This window comes from Mus caroli, chromosome X, assembly GCF_900094665.2.
Source record: "Mus caroli chromosome X, CAROLI_EIJ_v1.1, whole genome shotgun sequence".
NCBI classification, from domain to species: domain Eukaryota; kingdom Metazoa; phylum Chordata; class Mammalia; order Rodentia; family Muridae; genus Mus; species Mus caroli.
Window position 1 is genome coordinate 4,647,741 of NC_034589.1, and position 22,443 is coordinate 4,670,183.

Below are 22,443 nucleotides of genomic sequence, written 5' to 3' on the forward strand. Positions count from 1 at the left end.
TTTCTTTTTCTTTTTCTTTTTCTTTTTCTTTTTCTTTTTCTTTTTCTTTTTCTTTTTCTTTTTCTTTTTCTTTTTCTTTTTCTTTTTCTTTTTCTTTCGTTCTTGACAGGGTTTCTTTATATAGTCCAGGCTGTTCTGAACTCACTCTGTAGACCAGATTGGCCTGGAACTCACAGAAATCAGCTTTCCTTTGCTTCTCAAGTGTTGGGATTAAAGGTGTGCACCACCATCGCCCAGTAAGACAGTATGATTTCTACAGTTTATTCCACAATAAGAATTGATTACTAGTATACTCATTTAAAAAGTTTGCATACATCAAAGTTCCCAGTAACACTAGTTCAAGATGGTAATTAGAGATAAATGTAATTTTCACTTACAGTTTCAAAGTTTTACAATATAAAAGTATGTTGTTCTAACGTAAGAAAACTTAATTGTGAGAGAAACCCAATGGCAGGTTTTTAAAGAACTTCTTGATGGCCTTTGAATATATACATACTCCTTTTATTACATATCAAGGGAACATTTCTTTTATTGCATATGTATCAATGGTTAGTTTGCTCAAGACTCAGTGGTATCAACAGTGGCTTAAAGAGCCAAAGCTCTAGGTTTCTGTAATATGAAAGAAATTTTGATGTAGGCTGTCAGAGGTAGTACAGTGGCATTGCAATAGCAGGGACTAACACTCATTTATTCGGTTCAGTTGTTTGTGGCCTTAATATCCAAGGTAACTTTATGATCCAAATAATCACTGCATCCTGGTTTTACATATGTATTTTGAGCAGCAGAAAAGAAGGAAAAGAATATGGGCATATCACTTTCATTTAAATGATTTCCCCCAGTAAATTCCAGATAATGCTTCTATATATAAATTTCACTGGCAAGAATTTAGACATAAAACCACACCAAGCTTTGAGGAATTCTAGAACATGTGAATCAGAGTTTTGTTTCTAATTAAAAAAAATGGGTAATGGAAGCTAACACTGGTCTCCATTACACTTATTGACTGAGAGTAAGTAAAACACAGAATAATTAAGGAAACATCACAAGCCACAGCTCATTTGCTAATAGTTGTAGGAACTTTTCACCGGGCTCCATTTATCTGAGTCACTCAGTAGTTACTTCCTACAAACCTACTATTTGCATATTTTTCTTCATTAAAATGGCTCTGGATCTTTTTTTGTGGCATTAAAATGAGTATTGAGAAAATACATACAAAACACTTGGAATGGTACTCAATATATATCACTCTGATTAAATAGTGAATAAAGTTGAGATTGAAGATACAATTTCCGCCTTAAGTTCATTCTCTTCTGGAAAACAAGGCAAGAAAGAGAAACATGAAGTAAGTTCAGAATAAGAATGCATTAAAAGCCAGATGTCGCACAGGAGAGGATTTTTCTAAGAACTTAAAGAATGAAATTTCCCCATGTGGTCTGTGTGTGTGTGTGTGTGTGTGTGTGAGAGAGAGAGAGAGAGAGAGAGAGAGAGAGAGAGAGAGAGAGAGAGAGAGAGAGAGAGAATATGTTATAAACACCTTAGACTTTAGGTTTCATAATAACATCTTAAATTTCTTCCTTGGGTAGCTATACAATTCGAATATATTTCCCATGGAGGTTGGTCACTGGCCTAACCCATCTTACCAGGTCAGTCTGGTGAGGTCTTTCTGTCTCTTGAAAGTTCTAATGGAAAGGTAATAGACTTCCCCCAATATTCTTTTGGGCCAATTTGTGCAATTATCTGTATTAGCTTCTCTCTCTCTCTCTCTCTCTCTCTCTCTCTCTCTCTCTCTTTCTCTTTGCATCAGAGAAAAAGCTTATAGATTAAATTATTTTTCTCAGTTTAAGAATATGGTACTTAAAACTGCATCAGTTGAATGAACAACAACACAGGTAAGGGTGAGCATGGATAACCTATTAGAAAAGATGGTACTCGCTATTTTTTTTTCTGAAAAGAGAAGCCTTTCGTAGAGTTGCATTCTATTTTATGCAGTACATTTGCTAAGAGAATTCAAAAGAGGAGATGGGGTCTATTGTCCTTCATTCCAGCAGTATTGAAGGCCCAATTTCATCTTTTGAGGCTCTTAAGGAGCATACTACATAAAAAGGAACGGACTGCTTGCTATTCAACCATAGCTGGAATAGCAATACCAATCATTATACTGTTATCTATTTGAAAAATGTGGATTTTACTTGGAGATGGTATTTATTGAAGCCTGCAAGAAATCCGTTTTCTATCTACCTGGCAAGAGCAATTTGAAATGGAAAATTCAAGTTCAGAAATCCAGTTGAAATTTGACCTTCTCTATATTGCCATGGATTTTGGTATGATGATATATGCAGGGTGGGGGTGGGGTTGCCCATTGGCTTCCAATCCTGTGCCGTATTTGTCTCCTGCTGCACAATAGGGCAATCTAAGAGAAACCTTCTCCAGCTTTATTAAAACAGGGAGGGTGTGGGATACTGGGGCTGATGCACTTAAAATGGGCTTTGAAGCATCATGGAAATTTTGCAAAAGACTTTTTTATGTAGCAACAATTCTATTGATAGAGTCAATGAGAGTTTTGTCTGTGCAAGAGCTGCAGGATGGGACCCCAAGTCACATGCTTTCAAAATTATTCTCTCTTTGTTGGATATCACAAAGGATATTTTCCCATGAAAACAAGATCTTTTGTTTCTTATGAATTCATTCTAATTGTGAAGCTGGCTGATAGGGTTATTGCATGTTCTTCTCTCACGCTGCCAGGTGGCCTGGGGGAGCTGGTGAAATGGGCTCAATCATCTATTAAGGCTTTTCCCGGTCTTAATGTCACCCACTTCTCATCGAAATCCATGGTCGCTGATGTTCATTTCCAAAGGTGATAACAGTGAGGTCATAAGAGATGGGGTTTCTCCTGTTAGGCTCTCAAAGGTAGCAGGCAAGATATCCCTGCCTTTCTGCTTTCTCCACCTTTTCGCATATGTATATGGCTAACAAAGAAAACCAGACACAAAATACAGACAGTGAAAACCAAGACATCTTAGAGCATCAGTTTCCTGAAGCACTGATTAAGTATTTCATTGCCTGTGCTGGGTTCTGTGCAAAAATAAAACAGAGGCACACTCCTCTTTTGGAGGACTCACACAAAAAACCAAACACTGTGCACACGTGTGCGTGAATAAACAGCAGACCATCTGGGCTAAATACTCAAGACAGGTAAAGCCTAGGCACAATGCTCAGGAAACTCATGCAAAAAATGCTATGGAAAGATGTGGTAGCGCTCCAGCAAAAATGATAAATTTAAAAGTACAGTAGGAACTGAGGTAAAATGAAAATCCAGCATGGAAACCCAAAAGACTGCAGCAAACGTCTGCAATATATTAAACTAGGGTGGAAAATGCATTAAAAAAATCCCTGTGTGACCTGTTGTGGAAAGTTTTAGGCAGATCTTTTGCCACTGCATTTTTACGGAGCTCAATGCTATCAACAGAAGAGAGAGTATGTATGCTGTGCTAGGTTATCAGATGAGGGCTGGAATGAGAACTCCTCTAAATAGCAATAAGCACCTCTGTACTGTGAATCTGTACACAAGTACACCCTCACCTCTGCAAACCCAGTCTCATGAGTGACAGCGTTCAATCGAGCAGCTATGAGGAGCGATGGAAGGTATGAGCTGGGGCGTCATGCATTTTAATGCTCTATTGTTGAGGGTGATTATTTTCCTTCCTTCCTTCCTTCCTTCCTTCCTTCCTTCCTTCCTTCCTTCCTTCCTTCCTTCCTCTTTCTCTCTCTCTCTTTCTTTCTTTCTTCCTTCCTCTCTTCCTCTGTTTCTCTCTTTCTTTCCATACTCTCACTGTGTATGCTGTGTGGCCCACAGCCCAGGCTGGCACCTGGTTTGTGATCCTGCTGCCTTGGCCTCTCAAGTGTTAAGATTTTAACTGTGAGCCAACACACTCTTTTTGAAGACATCTTTTGTACCTTTTATTTGTTTGTTTTCCAACTCTGTATGAGTTATGATTTCATTCATCTTAGAGTCTAGAGTGGCCTTGGAGATGGAACATAGGTTCATCCTTGGTGGCTTTTGGAGGGCAGGAGGGGAAGATAATCGTTACAGGAAAGGTGGCTGGAGAATGTTACATAAGAATGATGTGTGGTACTTTGGATCTAGAAAATGAGAGTTTGTGGAAAAAAATAAGTCTGGTTACATAAAATGAATGAGGAAAGAAAATGTTCTTGACCCAAGCTAGGGATCAGGTAGAATATAGGGTTAAAGGCAAGGGGAGCATTTAAGAATCATTAAAGCCAGTTTGATAACAAGCTCTTTTAGGACACAGATTGTTCGAGAGACAGAGGTTGCTGCTCAGGGACCTGACACGGTAATGTGTGGTCTTGGACTGAAAACAGACACATGGTTTGATGTGAGACTGAATTTCCAACAATAGGAAAGAGACAGGCAGTGAAGTCCGTAATGATGGTATTGAAATAGGCAGAGAGGGATTATATTCAAAACAGGCCTTCTGGTAAAGTCTGAATTGCAAAGATAGGAAACTATTGCTTTGTATTCATGAAGCTGCATCACTGTGAGATAGCCAAGGTCACTGGATTGCATTATCTCCTTATTCTACTGCTTAGCCAGACTTCAGAAGGCCCTGGTTACACACTAACCCGTAAACACACAAAAGTCAACTTCTCTGATTGGTGTGGTGAAGAGAAGAGGGTCCCCCACCCCCACCCCGTGCTGTTGTAATGAAGAGTGTGTGACGAACTCAAGTGACTATTTCTTGCAGTCCCACAGCAGAAAGGGACTTAGAGCTGAAGGAGGATCTTGAAGCATTCTCCTCCCACAATCACGCTCCCTTCACCTTCCTTGCTCTAAGCATCTTTAAGAAAAGCACCTAGAAAAATGCTAAATAAAAGCAGCCAGAGGAAAGTCTTTCTTTGTTAAAGCTGTCGGAGTTAAGAGAGTTAAGGCTTCGTAGACAGCACCCTTACTTGCTCAAGAGCATTTCGTTTAGGAAAAAAAAAAAAAAAACTCCTTTGAAAAATCTCCTCAACTTAAACCATGATGTATTTTCTTCCTCTTACCCGACTCTTTGTCACTTGTCAGACACCAGGAGCTAACAGACACATTTTCCTAAGGTCATCTGTTTGGATTAGTATCCGCACAAGTGGATGACTATGGGCTTCATAAAAGACAGAACTCCACTATAAGCAAGGAGGCTGAGAATTTCAGTGGGCCAAGGTATTGGGTTTTGCTTAAAAATTCTGTATGAACTTCCACAGAAATAAAGTCTGACCCGCAATTGCGTAGCTACCATATAGAGAGAGGAAAGAAGAATAAAAAAAAATTTTTTTTAGAAATATGAACCTGATCAAGCGTGGTATATAATAGGTCTCCAGTGTCTGACTGCTGTACTAGTATCAAAAGAATTTTTTAGATTTAAACACTTTAAAATGTTTTATTAGCATATATTGGTTATGAGTACTAATGTGCTTCATTATGACATTTTATACACCTATGAAATGTATTTTGATCATGTTTGTCCCCTACCCTGTGTCCTTCTCTCTCTCTTTTTATGTTTCCCCTCTCTTATTCCTCCGCTCTCCACCTGCTTTTGCTATATAGTACTATAGAAAATAACACAATAGCACGAGCTTGTGCTTCGGGCAATGTGCTGGGGCTGCCTTATGCAGCATGCTCAAGAGCTATTTGTTACAATGTTGAAAGTAGCTAGAATTGGCAATAGTGAGAATATTTACACTGCAAAAATTAGCAAATGCTACAAATCATGTTTTTTTTTTTTTTTCTCCCTCAGAGAACTAGTGGTTAAACATTGCCAGCATCCACTGGCTGGAGCTCATTGGCAGAAAGTACTGATCAAAAGGCTACAGAAAAAAAAAAAAGAAAGAAAAGAAAAAAGAAAAAGAGATGAAAACCATGGGTGGCTCTAACAGACACTTTTAAGTGAGAGAGGCCATGCCCCAAATATCCCACACTGTTATTTCATTTCCATGAAGTTCTAGAACTGGGAAATCAATCTGTGTTGAAAAGAAAATTAGGATGGGGCTATGTCTAGAGGAAAAACTTAACTGTGAAGAATTGGAAGAGCTTTCTGGGATGATGGAAATATTCTGCATCTTAATGTGATTATCCATTGCCTTTGTCAAAACGCACCCAATCAGGCATGTAAGCTCACTCTGTCTGGTGTAGTGTAAACAAATTCACCTCAGAAGTAAGGAAAAACCATGCCATCAAAGCCTTTTATCCTATATAAGAGGTTGGCTTGGTGTACTTGTGTCAGCAATTTTAGAATTATTCGTGCATTCTACGTTTGATCAAATAAATAAAATATTAAGAAAAATTTGAGCTAGTTGAGTAGCTGTTGAAGAAAAGTGCCCATAAGTAAATAACTAGGGAGAGAATCAACACTACAGAACACTAACTGTACTACAAATGTATACAATGCCTTTATTGAAAAGGGTTGCTAACAAGTCACTTAAGAATGATTTGATTCTATAGAACAAAGGGATAAAGAATTACACATAAATACCATAACCTCAGTGATTTATGTTAATGATTCTGATTCTGGTACTGAACCTGAACAGAGTCACTTAGCAAATTGATGGTGGATGGTAGAGTCACTATTGGAATGGAACCTACAGGGGAAATGAAGAGAGAGAAACCTACAATGATCCATGCCCTAAATGAGTTCCAGTTGGATATGCCAACATGGATCTATGTATATACATATGTGTGTGTATGTATGTATGATTACAACAGATGTAAGTATACACTGCTTCATGTCCCTTGAGTTTGTTTGTCCTGTCAGCTAAGAACATGAAGGGATAACATCCAAGGACTGAAAGCATACCTAGGGATTACATTTTCATTTCTAATTAGAATTTTCCAATAAACAAACAAACAAATGAAAAGAGAAAAATAATTCTCTTGGAGTTGGGCAGGAAATGTATAAGTTGAACTGGGAGCAGCATCTTGTAGTGGGAAAAAAATAGAATGCAATGAAACGCTCCAAAAATCCATTTGATGGGAGTACATCAAAGGAACACAAAGCCAACTGAAAGTACTCTAGGTGGACAATGCTGGGAAAATTTGAACAAGATAAATAATATTGATTGGAATCAAAAGTATAAAATAAATATCCATGAGCCTATGTTGATATAAGTAATTAAGTAAACAAATAAATAAATAGGAGAGGAGAGACAAATCTCCTGCATAAGTTCCAAAGAACTTACATGAGTACTCTGTCCTTAAAGGAACAGAACACAACTGTCTCTTCTTTCCATGTAGGCTGTATATTGTTTCCTTCCAAAGAGTGCAACATGGAGAAGATTGGTGGGAAGTAACTTTAGAGTGTAGACACCTAATACAATCTTAGCCAGGTGATCAGTGTCAATACCCACCGTGATCAATCTTGTTAATAAGTCTCCTTGATGATACGATGTAATGTGATAACAATGCAATTCACATCAAATTCAAAACTACAGTTTACTGATGAGAAAGCATCAGGCAAATTCTATATAGAGGGCTGTTCTATATGACACATAACCAGTGTTATTCAAAACTGTTAAGGACATGACAGTCAATGCAAATGTGAGAAACTGACTCAGTCAAGAGGAATTTAAAGGTACATGACAGATATGAGCTGAAGAGATGGCTTGATGGTTAAGAGCATTTACTGAGCAATCATGAGGGCCTGGATTCAGAGCCCAGCATTCACCTAACAAGTGGGCCAGTTCACAAAAGCCTATTACTCCAATTCAGAAAATCTGATATCCTTTTATGCTCTCTGAGTGCACACAGGCACACATACTCATATATACACATGCACATACACTCATGAACTTACATACATATACACATAGAAGCAAAATCATAAAATAATACCTGATAATTAAATATAACCTGCAATCAGCGATAGGATTCTAAAATAATAAGAGGAATTCTGAATGAAATATGCCTCTAGAGCCGGGCGTGGTGGCGCACGCCTTTAATCCCAGCACTCGGGAGGCAGAGGCAGGCGGATTTCTGAGTTCGAGGCCAGCCTGGTCTACAGAGTGAGTNAAAAAAAAAAAAAAAAGAAATATGCCTCTAGTTAACATTAATACATCAACATCAGTTTATCACCTATAACCACACAAATATACCACACTAATGGAAAAAACTGTAATAAGAAAAATTAAACATTAGATACACGGGAACTCTATTATTTATAAGGCAGTAGCTATAACTTTGCTAAGTCTGAGATAGAACAAGAAAAGCTTATTTAAAATCTCAAAGCTCCAGATATAGATGACTGAAGGTCAACAGCTCTTGGAAGAGAGGGGACTTCAGCTTGGATGTGGGTTTGGATATATGAATATCAGGCCAGTGCTAGTCTTTGGGGGAGTTTGAGAGGCCTTCTGTCATGATTATCCTCTCTTTTCAGAAGAGGGCTTTCAATGGGCACACCACTGGACATACCCAATCTGATATGGACAATTTTCTTCGGACACATTGTATGCGCCAGCATAGAGTGCAGTGTAAATAGAGCTTGCACAGAGTCCCCAGAAGGCCTAGAAAGCCCACAGGACCACCAAGACTTAACGGAAGAAGAGCTCACACTACCTAACCCAAGCTCTGAAAATGCAATGGGCAAAGCAGCTTTCATGTATTTATGAGCATACCTTATTCCCATGAAGCATAAGGATGTTACCCTCCAAGGACTATTTTCTTGAGCCTTTTCATAAGGATACAGTTTAGAATAACTAAATGAGTCCTCTCTGAGTATTTTGTTGAATTTCATTATATGACATAATCTAGCAATTTAAGTTGATGACCTCAAACAACAGTACTGACAATATGACTCAGCTCTATAGACCCTGGCCAGACTGTGGTCACTATTTGTCAAGTCTATCTAAATAAGAACTAGTGGTACCAGTATCTTATGCACTAGGAAAATCATCAATAGAGAAATATCTACATTTATATTTCATGGATTTTTTTTTTTTTGCGCATAGTTACCTGGTGTTTTATTGGGTAAACCTCGCTGATAAATTCTCTGTCCTTGATTCCCAGGAACTAAGATGGATAATATGAACCTGGTTAGAATGCTTCAAAGCAACCTATTGAATAGAAGGTCTACTCCATGTGTCATGGTTTTGGTTCCATAAGTTTATTGGGCAACAATGAGCAACATATTCTAGACTTTCCCTGCTTCTCTTTTGAACTTTTACAATTGGGATACTATTGTGGCCAGAGGTCAAGATATTTGTTGTATGGCAGTTAATCTAAGCTAAGGATTTTATTACTTATTTCTGGAAAAAAATATTACTGAGTCATATGTTGAGCCTGCATCACACTAGGACCAACCAGAGTGGTTGAGAGTGAGGAAATCACATAGCAACACACTTTGGTAACTCCTTGGTATCCATCAGGCAGTTGCTCACTAACAGGGATGGAAAAACTGGTTTCAGGAAAACAATTCTCTCTTTGACTTTTTGTTTATTCCATCATGGTGATCAGATCTCATCAATAAAAACACATTGTTAACTGACTTTGCCCCAGGGCTTTGAATATGTGCAAGGAAGCCCCAAAGAAGAATTGAAGAGAGATAAGAGAGATGCAAGGTTCTATATGTAGTGATCCAAGAGTGTGATTTCTGCTGTCCAGAACATTCTACCCAGTTTTCAGCTTCCACAGTGTACCCAGAAGTGGGAATGACAAATACCACTATGTCATTGGAGCTGTCACTTTAGAGAGTGTCATGAATGATGATAAAAGACAGACACAAAATCCAGCAAAAGTTGGATTGGCTTTCCTGTCAACACCACTGAAATGGGAGATGGGAGACTATTGATAGAAAGCACTCGGTGTCCCCAATGCCGTGTTATATAACAATGACTGTACTGTGCAAAGTTACCTTTCACTGTCTCTGGAGAAGCAGGGATATGTTCTTCTGCAGAGTCTGCTTTTAGAAGAAGAAAAAAAGATTCTTGTACTTTCTTTCCAAAGGAAACCAACAAAGAGAGAAAATGGAATTTGAAAATTTAGAACTCCACCAGACATTCTAAGAGTATATTTGGGAACAACTCTTACACCTTTAGTCTCACTATTAGGAAGAGATGACAATATTTGGGCTTTGCAACAGCAGCTGGGGCTATTTTGAACCATCTAACAGTAACCTGATTATTTGCTTTCCCTGTTGTTTTATGTTGTTAGCAATACTAAACTATCCTCAGGACTGTTAATGGGATATGTAAATAACAAAGCTAAAAGTACTTCAAGACCTGACACTGATGCTGGGGCTATAGCTCAGTTAGTAGAGTGTTTGCCTGACATGTGTAAGAATACAGGATTAATTCCCAGTACCCTATAAAACATGGTGACACAGCTTATAATTTCAGCCCTTAAGAGGTAAAGTCAGAGGGTTCCAAGCCACCCTCAATGACATAAAGAATTCTAAGCAAACCTGGTCTACATGAGACTCTTTCCAAACACATGCACACACAAAAGGACACAGCACTGAAACACCATATTTACTAACTTAATATTTGTGATAGATGGCTGCTGGTACAGCACATGCTATTAAAGTCTTGCTGTGTTCTCTTGGCCTAGCTTTGAATTTGTCTACAGTGCCTCGGAGCTCCTGTGCATACCAGCAGGTGGCCATTTGGGACTCTTCTTAAGGCACCTTCCTCTAGGTACCTGTGAAGTTTGTGTGTCTCCTGGCAGGAGAATTTACAGAAATGCCTGGGGAAGAAGGAGCCCCAGAAGCACACCTTGATCAACAAAAATGGGATTCAATAGACCAATATAGCAGACTCCATGTCCTTAGGCAAGCCAGTTCTGGGGATACATGTTTCCTCAATGGATTCCCAGTAGAATTGAGCTCTGTTTGCCCATAGGGGAAAGCAGCTTCTTTTCAGGTCTTTTCTCTCTTCCCTCAGCTTCTCTCCACTGTGTTTCCTGGCATTACACTCTATAGAAACTGTCTGAACCTAAGTGCTTTCTCAGGGTCTATTTCCTGAGAAATTGGAACTAAAAAACTGTTGCTGAAATTAGCCACTGCAGAGCAAGGGCCTTTGAGCCATAAAAAAAAGTCATGGTCTAAAAACTTATTATTTATGGCTACACAGTGATTTATCATGTGAAGATAAATAGATGCAAGCTGGTTTAGGGGTTTGTAGCAAATGATCACCTACTATTGAAGTAATAAGAAACATTATTTTTTTGGACTGTGAATATAGCTGGAAACCAAAGGGGAAAACATTTCTTTTCTAATGTGGAAACAAAGCAACAGCTATATGATAACATGTAACCCTTGTGCTCAAATGTCATAGATTTTATTGTGTTCTAGCATGGAGAGGAAAACATGGCTAACATGTATGCACAGTGGGCTGAACAAGTATGTGGCAAATAAAAACTGTCCAAGCCTTTCAGTTCAATATCAATTTATTCCTCTAAAGGAAAATGCCACCCTAAACATTTTTACTTGCAAAACAATCTTCAAGCTATAGTGCAATTTATTTCACATGACATTTACCGAAAATCAACAGAAGTAGTTTTTATAACATGGGAATCCACAAATCACGTTTTCTTGCTCCGGTTATGCATTGTAATCTCTTGAGGTCTCTTCTGTTGCTGCCCTGGGAGTGAGCCTTTAGGGATGATTGTTTCTGTTCACATAAGTATCCCTTCTCAATGGAAAATTTATATGATTCCCTATGAGGGTACTTACTGCTGCCTGTTTCATTTCCAGGCCCACAAAGACGCCCATTGACAGCGTCCTGCCTTAATGGTTGCATTGTCTCCAGCCTTTCCTATGGTGGTCAGATGAAACAAAAATGAAAGACGAAATTAAATAAAGGGAAACTAAAGAAGATACAAGCTATATTAAGGGAATAATTTAACAAATACAAAAAGTATTTAAATACAGAAGATTTGGGGGGTGAATTCAATGGTAACAAATTTAACAGAATCCAAGAAAACCAAACTTAGCCCATTTTTATCCCAAATGTCTTTTGTCTCTTTCCCACTCATTCCCTTCTAGACTAGAGGATATGTTTCATATCAGCTGAGCTCAAGTATAGCGAAGCCTCTCATTTGGTGCTATGCAATCACACAGTTGACCTTCCAGTCCAGCCTGCTGTAATTTGCTACTGGATGCTAGTCATTGTAATTTCAAATTTTTGTGTCTGTTTTTAATGATGGTTTTTACACGTTTTAGCCTTCTTTTTAGTCCATCACCCACCAGAAACTAGTGGAAAAGAAAGGATACAGGGGAAGTGGACTTGTTTAGAAATTGGTTTTTGGAGTAAATCTCATCTGGGTGGTCAGGAAATCAGTTCAGTCCATAGGTGAGCAGCAGCAGCAGCTTGATCTTCTGGTAAACACTTTTTGGCTATACCAGCAGTCCAATTTAGTAGAGTCAGGATGGTAAACAGGAATCAGTTGTGGTGGCAGGACCTAGCAGAGACAGTCAGGCCTCAGCCTTAGCACAAGTCAGTAGGAGGGACCAGCAGGAATCTCAGGAGAAGTTCTTGGCTGTGTATCTTTCAGTGAAATAAAGAATACTTCATCACATGTCTTTTCATGTGTTTATTTCAGTAGAACATCCTTTCACCTCCATCTACTTCAGCAAAATGTTCCTTCACAGGAAAGTCGACCTTAGCATTTCACTGTGTCTACTTCAGCGAAATGTTCCTTCATGTGTTTGCCCCAACAAAACACCATCTAACACAACTAACTTTCCAAAGAACCCATAAGTTTCCACTTCAGGTCATCCGTTACTATTGTCTTATTCAGAAATCATCATCATCTTATATTTTTAACTCATGGAGGTTTCCCACTGATTTAGCCTAGATCTTGGGTATTAAAGACCTCTAATTTCTCACAAGGACACAATAGTTTCCAAAATGATAATACGTTAAATATAATAATGGGGGAAGCTCTTAGACAAGGAGAGTAGGCTTGGAAGGGCAGAGAATATACTTTCCATGAAATCTGTGTGAACACTTTGGTGATTTGTTCAGAGCAAGCAGGGCAGTTATATGATAGTCAAAATGTAGCTGTTCGATTCCCTGGAACTACAATTATAGAGAGTTGTGAGCTAGCTATCATGTGGGGCTTGGAAACTGGACTCAGGGACTCTATAAGAGCAGCAGGTGCTCTTTATTGCTAAGCCACCGCTCTAGCCACTTATTACTATTATTGTTATTTTAATCTTCCATTTAAAAAGATTTATTTTTATTTATGTGTATGTGCCTCTGTGTGTGTGTGTGTACGCACATGTATACTACATGTGTGTAGATATCTTTGGAGGCCAGAAGAGGATGTCAGAGTCCCTGGAGCTGAAATGACAGAAGTAGTATTGTGTTGCCTAATGTGGGTGCTGGGAATTGAACCCAGGTCCTCTGGAGAGCAACCAGTACTCTAAACCACGGAGCCATCTCTCCATTCCCAGTGAAAAACTCAGGGCATCCTTGGGTGCAAGTTGTCAGTCTTCACACGGAAGTTTTCTGGCCACTTAATCCACCGCTGATGTCTCTCCTTGCCATTTGACTTCCGCATCCCATTTCTCCTCCCAACTCTCTTTCGCTATGACAAAATTCAAATTGCTTTTTTTTTTTTTCCAGAAAGAGAGAAGGTTTCTGGATAAAGTATCCCCATTCTTTGTCTCCTTTTATTATCACTATTATCATGAGAATAAATATGACTTCAAATGCACAAACATGCACAGTCATACAACATATACACACATGTACAGTATGACTGCATATACATATGTATACTCAACAACACACACACACCTCTTTTCACTAAGAGAATCAGATCGAAGCCTCCTGTGTGGAAATGCAGAACATTACTGTCAGGCTGGTCCATTAAATATCATTTGAAAGTCAATTTTATCCCGGAGTAGCAAGCAGTGTGCATGCTTATGTCTTTCTCTACCTTAATTAGAAAAAGCAATTTGCTGCACATTTCCTTAAAAAAGAGGGAAAGAAAGTGATCACATTTGAGCTCCTGATAGATTGAAATGCTTTGTGTATTGTGGTGGTGGTACAAAGATGTGAAAGTGCTTCTCACATCTAAATTATGTGCTGGTGTAAAAAACAACCTTATGATTTGCATACTTTCTAGGTAACTTGCAGAGTTCTCCATAATTATAGAAATAGGAGCTATGGCCAAAACCTGGTCTCTTCTCATTTTGTTTTTCAAAGTCATACCAGAAAACTCCATTTTGAGTTTATCACTAAAGATGCTTCCTTCCATTCTATCACATGTTCTGTGATTCTTGACCATGAACAATCTTTAGACTATTTTCCCACGACTCTCTTTGCCAATAAGCGGTCAGAGTCTGAGAAGGCTACAGCTTTGTTGAATGCCTGTGTGTTCCACCCCCACAACCAATTTGTTTCTTTTAAGTGGGCCGGGGCAATTTTCCCTCACATGCTTGCCTCTCTCAGACTTAAATCTTCCTGCTATGCAGGTGGAGTGCCAAATATACAACCCAGATCACGCTTCAATGGCTTTGGAGTATCTGGAGGGCTCTAGAGACAAGCTGATCAAAAGTCTTTGTGTGGGAGGAACTCTGGGAGACCCCCCTGAGGCACAAACCCACGAGGAGGCCTTAGCGTGGGAGGGATCAGCCAGGCACAAAGAACACGACCTGACCATGGAGGAAGAAGTGATTGCAGACATACTCTCCATGATCCCCTGGGCCTCTACGCCGACCTCTGCGAAGCCTCTGAATCCATGTCTGGGTTGTGGTACAGGATGTCTCATCTTTGCTCCCCTCCCATATTCCTATTCATCATGCAGCACACAAATAACTGTTTTCAAACCATAAATCAGAACACTCCTCTGCTTACAAACCTACAGCTTTTCCACTCCACTTGGCAGTAAATGAAACTCCCTGTCTGGGAGTCCACAGGGCCATAACGAAGAAGCTGCCTGCTTCGAACCCCCTCAGCTTGTCCTGCTTTCTGCTCCATTCTCCAACCACAGAACCTCCCCTCATTCTTGTTTTTTAACTTGGCCCATTCTCACACACTGGCTATGTATTTCCTATTCCTTGGCCCTGAATACTTTGATCTAGAAGACAGTTTATCACACTGTGGATATAAATGTAAACACCATTTTCAAGTTCTTTTCCAAGCTCTCTGTGTAAAATGTCTGTCAGGGTACATGACCTTCTCTCATTGCCTGTTTTCATTGCTGATCCCTATTACAGGCTGATATGATCATGTTTAGTTACTAATTTCTTGCCTCTTCTCTCCTGAGAATAAAATACCAGTTAATTTGGCTTTTCTTTTACAAGAACCAGAGACAAGTGTTTGGTGCCTGTTTTGGGGGGGTTTTCTTCTGTTAATGTTGGGAACGTAGAACCGTTTGACATCTTACAAAGATATGGACATTTGCCAGGCATAGTGGACTTTAATCTCAGCGCTCATGAGTCAGGAGGTAGAGGCGGGCAGATCTCTGTGAGATAGAGGCTAGCCTGGTCTACAAAGTGAGTTCCAGGACAGCGCTACATAGTGAGACTTGTCTGTCTTGAAAGAACAAAAACAAAAAAGAAATTGGATAAACGGATCAGATGTTGCATGGGCTTTGAAACATGTAAGGCAATGTGGATCAAAGAGATGGAAGCAGAGAAGTCATGGAAATGGCCACTGATGGCTTCAACAAAAGTTCTCTAAGCCTTTGTGTCCCATCTGTTTTTCACACTTCCTGAGTAACTTCTGCATTTACAGCTGCGCTGAGGTCCCTCACACTGACAAATTCTGACCTGTTCCTAAGTAGGTTAAATCCACTGGAACTTGAGGTTAACTGTACACTAGAGCCAAGCAGGAAAAAATGGCACTGAATGGATAGAAGGAGTGCTACTTGTGAGGATAGGATGAAGAAATACCTAGAATCTGGTCTAATCTTATTTGGGGTGTGTCACTGAGGGTGTTTCCAGAGAAGTTTAGTGTGTGAATCTGAGTAGAAAAAATATTTTATAAACGTGTAAAGGTGTCAGGTGATGATCAGCTTAAAAAGAAATGGACATATGACCTCAGCTGTGACATGCTCTTCCTTTTTTGACCACAGAGAGCAGAACTCCAGGCTTTCGGGTCTTTAGACTCCAATACTTATTAAAGACACCCTGCACTGAGAGCTCCATAATCAACTGCCCTTTTCTAAGTTTATTAAATGGGGAATGAGCCAAGCTATAGGCATCCTAGCACTTCTAGTTTGGAGGTAACATTTCATAAGACTTATCGACCTCCATAATCATGATAGCCTATTTCCTCTCTCTCTCTCTCTCTCTCTCTCTCTCTCTCTCTCTCTCTCTCTCTCTCTCTAAAGATATACCTGCTGCTTCTTTCTGTCTGAGGAACTAACTAACCAGTTTCTCATCTTCATTTCTCTGCTTTTTGTGCCATAGATGCTTCAATATGTACTTGTTGATTGACAGATTCACAAAAGGGTTGTAAGTAAAACATAGCCAAGTAATATTATGAAATCTGGGGATCCGGAAGCATTCAAGTCATATTGCCCTGGGACCCTTAAGAGTATCTCAAAGATCTGAAAGAGAGTCTATCCCCTTATTCCCTTGAGTTCAACCAACAAGTCAGATTTTCAGTCTTTAATGGCAGGGATCAATAGAAAGTTTTTGAACAAATATGGCTCCCAGTGATCGGGTGGCAAATGCAGAGGCATTTGAGGGAATATGTTTATGAGCATATGTGAGAAACAACTGGGTCTCCTTGAACTGCTGTAGATAGAGGCAGGAGGGAGGGAAATGTCTGCTAATGTCCTTCAGCACCTCTGGTGTGGGCAGGGAAAACTAAGTGATAACAATATCTGTGAGAAGAATGTGGAGTGAACATAGCCTTCAAGGACAGGACACATTGTTTTAAAGTTCATAAACAGATAGATTCGATTGGATACCCGTGGGATTCCATTAAATGGTGGGAAAGTACCAGCTGGGAGGATGGAGGAGGGGAGGCAGAGATACGTTTGTTTTAACAATGTTGTTCCTGCATCTGCTGATAGAATGGATATGGGAGACAGCATGTGTCCATAGGCCTACAGCCTAAAAGAAATCAAGTGGTGCAAAGATGAATTAGAATGTAAATCAAACAGGCAAAGCAAAGGACAAGCACTGTATATCGCAGAGCATTCAAAATGCCTAGACCTCTGTGCAGTAAGTACAAGCCTGCTGAGGTCTGGGGATTAGTTGATGAGACGGAAGAGTGCTGCTACATGAATTCCATTATAGAAAGTGATGCCGTCCCAGAAGCTACTCAGCTGAGATGTTTATAAACATCCACGGAGTGCATGGAGTTTAATTCTCGGCTCTTATTTGAGTCTTATTGGGCATCAGGATTACTCTCCATAACCTTGAATATGCCAATGCCATTCATTCAACAAATATCAACCGATACTATGTGCCAAGCAATGAGCTCAGCCCTAAGGATATAGCAGTGAACAAAACAGAATTATACAAAAATGAATTACACATTTATTCAAATAAATGAAAGAATCAGTTCAAAGACCTATATATACCTCACTCATAGCAATTCTACTTAAAATAGACATAAACAACCCAAATGCCTGTCTACCAACTAGAGGATTGCCCACCTAACTGTGGTATATCCATATGATAGAGTACTATCAATAAGAAAAAAATCACTGCTGCATATAATCACATATATAAATACAAACAATATTTTGCTAATTAAATAGAGCCAGGCACAAGGTGACACACTGGATGATTTTTTTATATGGCAGTAGCCAGAAAAAAAGCAATGTTGCAGGGACAGAATTCAGATCAGTGTTCACTAGTAGCTGCAGGGGACTTATTGCAAAGGGGCACAGAGTAACTTTTAGGGTACTGGAAATGTTTTATATCTTGATTAATGGTGGTGGGTCTATGGCTGAATAAATTTCTCAAACTCTCTGAACTCTGCATTTCAAATGATTGAATACTACTGTATGTAAACTGTGCCATAGGAACTTAGGAAAACCCAATAGGCTGTATTCTATTAGATGAATTGATATTCGTGGCTCTGTGTATCGGATGAAACTGTCTCATTTGTACCCTACCATATGTCCGACCGACCAGCTCACTTCCCATTTTACCTGGAGGTCCAAATGGCAAGTGCCTCGAAGTTCATGTTCCCTTTGCCTTCACAGACCTGTCTTTGCATATGTTTCTCCATGCTCTTTAAATGAAAAGAAGAAAATGTCTGCTCTGGGGCTTCTCCTGACTCTGGAAATACTCATCCCACAGGCAAGTACAGGCTGAGTGGGTGGATATGTCAGCATTTAGAGGTAAGTTGAGCACCGTGAGTTAAATATTTCATATGCTTTTCAAGAGATCTCAGTGGAACCAAGTGCCTGTGGCCCAAGTGGCAGCGCTGTTAAAGCACCAACTCCCTCTCTTCATTTCATCACCTCCCCCACCCCCAAACAAGGTATTTTTCCCGGAACTCTTGCTTTAGGTTCTGTTTCTAGGGAGTCCAAACTGAGCTCCAATGTGATAATACATGATGAAGACAAATGAGATAGAATACAGAGCTATGAATGCTGACCAAGAAGGTCAGGAAAACTTTTGATGAAATGAAGACCTCTGAGCAAAAACTTCAGCAGAAGAAAGAGCTATGAACCTATCTGGGGAAGAATATTTGGGGTGTAGGAAGCAGTAAGCCTAAATATGGAATCTTCTAGAAATAGCAAGGAGTTCATTGCAGCTGGAGCTCAGTTAACAAATGATTAAAAGCTAGAGGTAATGGGACAAGGTCACATTGAATTTTGTGACTACACAAAGGACAGAGGACTTTCTGAATTAGGTTGAAACCAACAGAGGGTTTTCAACAGAGGAACAAAATAACCTGACACAGGTTATGAAGACAGACACCTCTGGCTCTTTGTTGATCACGACGAGACTATAAGGTAGCACTGGTGGAAGTAGGGAGAATAGTCAGAGCCTAGTGTAACAGTCTGGCTACAGAAATGAAGGTGGATGGAGTCACACTGACTATGGTAATGCCAGTTTAGAAGTAGCTATGTTCTAATTGCACTTTGTAGTTATAATGGACAGAATTTTCAGATGACTTGTATAAATAGTAAAAATAGCAACTAGAGAGATGGCTCAGTGGTTAAGAGGGAGAGGCTCTCTCAGAGGACCAGAGTTCCTAAATCAAGTGACTCAGTGTCTGTAACTCCAACTCTAGGAGACTCTCTGATGCCTCTGAGGGCAACTGTACACACACACACACACACACACCCCTATGCATACCTAAAAATAAAAACAGATACAAGACTTTTTCTTAGAAGAAATAAGAAGAAAGTTCACAGTTGATGTTAGAAGGACATCTCCAAAGGGAAGCTATCTGCAAAGGCCCAATGAAGGAAATGCTTCCATAGATAGAGGTGGTCCTGAGGGGAAGGGCAAACTGTGCACTTCTATCATCTCATGACAATGAGATGGCGAAGATAACAGTCTTGTTAGAGCCCTCAGGGAAGATGAGAGAGAAAACTCTTGAATTTTACTATAGCTAGGAGGAGAGAAACAAAACAGCACCTACAGAGAGATGTGGAAAATCACGGGTTTGCTTTTGCATTAACTCATAGTATTAGCGGAGGTCTGGTTGTGTAATAATGTAAAACAACAATTAAGTTGAACAAGACAAGCCCACAGGAAAATGAGAGTCCCAAGAGCAGGCACAAGAATCAGAGACCCACCCATTCCCACATGTAGGAGCCCCATGAAATTACTAAATTGGAAGATATAGCATAAATGTATACATTATTGTTAAGAGAACAATACAGTTGTGAAAAGACTTAACTTTTTTTTAAAAACAGATTTATTTAATGTATGGGTGCTCTAACTGTATGTAGGAGCATTAACTTCCATTCCAGATGGTTGTGAGCCACCATACGGTTGCTGGGAATTGAACTCAGGACCATTGGAAAAAGAGTCAGTGCCTTTACCTTCAGAACTATTTCTCCAGCCCAACTTTTAAAAAAGATTTATTTGTTTATTTTTATGTGAGTACACTATAGCTGTCTTCTGACACACCAGAGAGGGCATTAGATCCCATTACAGATGGTTGTGAGCAGCCATGTGGTTTCTGGGAATTGAACTCAGGACCTCTGGAAGAGCAGTCAGTGCTCCTAACTGCTGAGCCATCACTCCAGCCCATGTATACATTCTTCTTTTTTTTATTGGATTTATTATTATTATTATTGGTTTTTTTAGTAGACAGGGTTTCTCTGTGTAGCCCTGGCTGTCCTGGAACTCACTCTGTAGACCAGGCTGACATTGAACTCAGAAATCACCCGCCTCTGCCTCCCAAGTGCTGAGATTAAAGGTGTTTGCCACCACACCTGGCCCATGTATACATTCTTAATGTGAGGTATTTTAATGTAGTTAGAACACGTAGTAGGACAGTCTTGAGGAGGCTGGAGGTGGGGAGGCAGCTGCAGATCACAAACATTACTTTGGTTTTAGAAAAGAGCATGGATAGTTCATGCAGATGACAACAGAGAAGATGGAATTACATGATTTCAGGAGCAGAGAAGCCAAGCCAAGAAAGGCCCAAAAGCAGACACAAGACCCAGAGACCGACTTGTTCTGCGTGTTTCTTATAATATTATAAGCACTTCTTTCTTTAGGTTAAGAAAATTTTCTCCTGTGCTTTTGTTAAGAATGTTTTCTGAGTGTTTGAAATGGGTTTATTCTCCTTCCTCTGTACCATTATTCCTGGATTTGGTCTTTTCATCGAGTCCCAGACTTTTTGGATATTTTCTGCTAGGAGTATTTTATTTCTTTTTCTTTTTTGTAGATGTAATGTTTCCTTTGACCAATGTATCCATTTCTACTGTCATATCTTTAATATCTGAGATCCATTTCTTGTATTCAGTTGGTGAAGCTTGCCTCTGTAATTCTTGTTCAAATTCCCCAATTTTTAACTCCCAGAATTCCTTCAGGCTTTGTTGTTGTTGTTGTTCTGATTCTCCTTCCTTATTTGGGTCTTTTTTATTTTTGTTCATTTCCTTGCACTGTGTGTGTTTTCCTGCGTTTCTTTAAGGTACTTCTTCATTTCCTCTTTAATGGCTTCTATCATCTTTGTACAGGCTGATTTAAAGTCTCTTTTGTGAGCTTCTGCTATGTTGGAATATTGAGGGCCTGCTGTGGTAGGATTGCTAGGCTCCAGTGGAGACACTCTATCCTGGCTGTTATTGATTGTGTGTTTACGCTGATGTCTAGGCATCTGGGGTTGTGATGATTATAGGTTTCGGTGATGATATCTGGTTTTGTCTCTGTTGCTGTGTGTTTTGTTCCTTTGTTTCTGCTTCCTCTTTGAACTTTAAGAGAGTGTGGTGGCTGTGTGCTGCCTACTAGGAATTTTTCTGTAGACCTTTGCCCCTGGTCTGGTTAACTGATATATTCACTTGTACTGGGGTTGGAGGCTGAGATAATGGGCTGAGTTGGAGGAAGGAAGACTGGTGGAGAAGATCTTTTGTGATGCATTGGGGGATGGGATCCGAGGGGAAAGGGAAACTGTAGCAGGTGTCCTGTTATAGAGGAAGAGCTGTCAGTGTGCTCAGCTGATGAGCCGTCATCTCTCCAGCTCCGAGAACCCTCTTTCTTCAGGCCTTTTTTTACTAAAATTCCAAAGAGAATGGAGGTTTACCAACAAAACTACACTACCATGTAATTCACAACTTTCAGTAATGGTTATACTTTTTAAAGGAAACAAATCAGCATTTCAAAGAGACTTGTGTTCCCATGCTCATTGCTATATTATTTAAAACAGTAACCTTATGGAATCCCCATCAGAGCCCCACCAACAGGTGAGTGGATTAAGAAACCTTTTTTGGGTTATAGTGTTTTGCCATTTGCAGCAGTGTGGATGAATCGGGGGACATTATGGTTAAATGTTGAAACAAATATATAAACTAAATCAGACTCAGAAAGGCAAACACCACATGATTTCTTGCATATGTGGAAGGATGATGGTGACCATAGACTAAGTTATTTTAGAGACAATGTGGGGACACTTGAGAACTATTTTCAAAGGATATATAATTATACTTAGAAGGAATAAAATTTATGAGACTACTTATAGGGCTGGAGAGATGTGTTAATGGTTAAGAGCATGTGTTACTCTTACAGAGGACCTGGGTTTGGTTTCCAGCACCAACATGGTGGCTCACAACCATCTGTAACTCCAGTTCTAAGCAATCTGATTCCCTCTTCGGATCTCTTTGGGTATCAGGGGCATACACAGTATACATACATACATACATACATGCAGGCAAACCACTTAAATGTATAAAGTAAAATAAATAAATCTAAGAAAGAGAGATCACTTGTAAAGCAAGCTGGATATAGTTACTAATGTCATGCTATAGTCTTTTAAAATGCTCAGGGGGTCAATATCATACTCTATCACCACAGAATTTATATC